Raw genomic sequence first — 2,295 nt, forward strand, 5'->3', positions numbered from 1 at the left:
CCGAATTCCAGGTATGAATGAGGGAAATATAAAATAATCGTATTTCATATCACGTGATAGACAATTAACACTGCCTGGAAATTATATATTTATTCTTGAGCCATCAGTTCTCTGTAGCATATGACTACATTTGGTCAAGATACAGGAAATATGAAGCCTTATAGCGAGCAGAGAGTCGTAGCCTTTTTTTAATTGATGTTATTTCTCATCTCAAAAGTAAAATGCATCTACGTCTGTTTTATAGATAGTACACTATTAGAAATGAAATGGAAAATTTCGCTGTCAGATCATTGGAAAGTTTATTCCACATCCGCCCCCCCCCCAATTCTGTTTGTCTGTCTGTCTGTCTCTCTCTCTCTCTCTGTATGTCTGTCTGTCTGTCTCTCTCTCTGTATGTCTGTCTGTCTCTCTCTCTCTCTCTCTCTCTCTCTCTCTCTCTCTCTCTCTCTCTCTCTGTGTCTCTCTCTCTAAAAGATGATTTACTTGGCAGCTGACATTTTCAAATGAACTCCCATTCGTAAGCTAGGAATTATTAGCAAGCTTCAATATATTTGAAATGTTAGAGAAGACCACAAAAGTCATTTAAGCAAATACTACTATTACTCCAAGTAATAATATAATAATAACAATAAAAGAAATGTCTAGAGTTCTGATACTTATATACGAAGTGTTGAAATCTCACGGCATCGCCTTGTACTTATGGTGTGGTGTTTCTCTCCTTAGGGTAAGTCAGGGCATTTACCTTTTTTTTCTTTTCGCGTTGTACCTGCCGCAACACCTTGGGGGACTAACTCGATTTTTCTCGAAGCTGTAGGTGGAAAATATTGCCTGGACCTCGTTTAAACGTTTAGGGGAATCCCCAGGTTTCTGAAACGCCTAGTCATCCATCAGCTGTAGGCGAGTGGCTTGGAAAAACTCACAGTATTCTTTCACGTTTTAAGTTACTGTTTACGATGCGGTTTACAAGCCTCGTTCATTTTCTACGAAAGTTCCTGGAAGGGACACATTACACTTACGGTGCTTGGCAGTACCAGGATGTTATATAACTAATAACGACGCAAAAGCAGAAGGAAAACGGTTATTCCGCTGATGAAGCTTCTTGTGAAATATATTTCCCAACCATTAGTGTCGATTCTCTCCTGACGAAACGTACCCACTGTGAGGAGGGATACAAATATGGAGTCCACCGTATGACACCTAAACACATTGCGCACTACTTGCTCCTGCCGACATTCCTCTAGAGAGTTTCTGCCTTTTCCCACTGTGAACACCGCCTGGCTGTTGGTTTGGCCTTTGAGGTTCCAGCTGAGAAGATTGAATGGTCCGCAATAAGCCATGGTAGCGGTCAAAAAATGAAACTTCAAGTTGTCACACAACGTCATATTGAACTTCCTTGTTGTGATGATTTGTTCACACTAGAAGGTTGCCACACTTTCACGAAACGTGCGGGCAGCTTTTCCTTCCATAACAATAAAGTTTGCACTTCTATATTAATCGAAATTTCGGCGAACTGGAGACTTATGAATCCCAAAAAATGCATAGAAAGCAGACAGAGGTTTTTCCATTAAAATCACGTCATATGTCTGTGCTTATCGTTTAACACTTCCAAAGATGCTGACATGTTAAGTTAGTGACTTACAGTAACTCTTTTCAGTTCCATGTCACGGGATTTGCACAGTGTATAACTTTAAACACAAACCCATTTTCCATTTCGGTGTAAAACGTGCCTAGCATAAGCACTCCTTGAAGGCCAGAACAAACAGAAGAGAAAGTAAAGAAGAGGAGAAAAAGGAAAAGGACTACGAATGTAAAACTTCAGATTAACAGTACTGCAGTAAACTTACCAACTGCTCTAACCCATAGCGGACGGCACGAAGTAAGATTCCAAGACGGTAAATAGACATCACTTTTAGGAACTTTCCGTTGGCAACTCTGCTGCGATCTGGCTCCACCGACTGCCAAAACTACACTGAGTTGCAGGTGGGTTACCTAGCCTCCTGCCCCATAGCCACTGGTGCCCGTGGGCCTTGCTATCAAGGAGAGCAACGGGTCCCTTCTTCCCTGTCGGAGTGAGGACCGAACAAAACACCGACACCTCTCTTCAAGGCAACTTGTTTTCCTAAGTCTCGAAAACAGTGGGGAATAAGGAAATCACATTCCATGAAACAAGAGATGATGCAGCGCTCGTAAATACTGTATAAACTGTAAAAGTAATCACGACACCATTAAAGAAAATTAGTAGTTTTCGATATATATCGCTAGAATTTACTTTGCTTGCCACATGTGTCGTTCTGA

General features: G+C 41.2%; 1 protein-coding gene across 1 annotated transcript in view; it reads right to left on the bottom strand.

Annotated features, from left to right (window-relative positions):
• The window catches only part of LOC136854665 (uncharacterized), a 13,443-nt gene extending 11,477 nt beyond the window's left edge, over window positions 1-1,966 (bottom strand). Inside the window, exon 1 of the mRNA XM_067131254.1 lies at window positions 1,845-1,966. The gene's annotated coding sequence lies outside the window, so the exon portion shown is untranslated. The remainder of the gene's footprint in view (window positions 1-1,844) is intronic.
• Window positions 1,967-2,295: the final 329 nt, after the last annotated feature.

This window comes from Macrobrachium rosenbergii, chromosome 29 (assembly GCF_040412425.1).
Source record: "Macrobrachium rosenbergii isolate ZJJX-2024 chromosome 29, ASM4041242v1, whole genome shotgun sequence".
Taxonomy (NCBI): Eukaryota; Metazoa; Arthropoda; class Malacostraca; order Decapoda; family Palaemonidae; genus Macrobrachium; species Macrobrachium rosenbergii.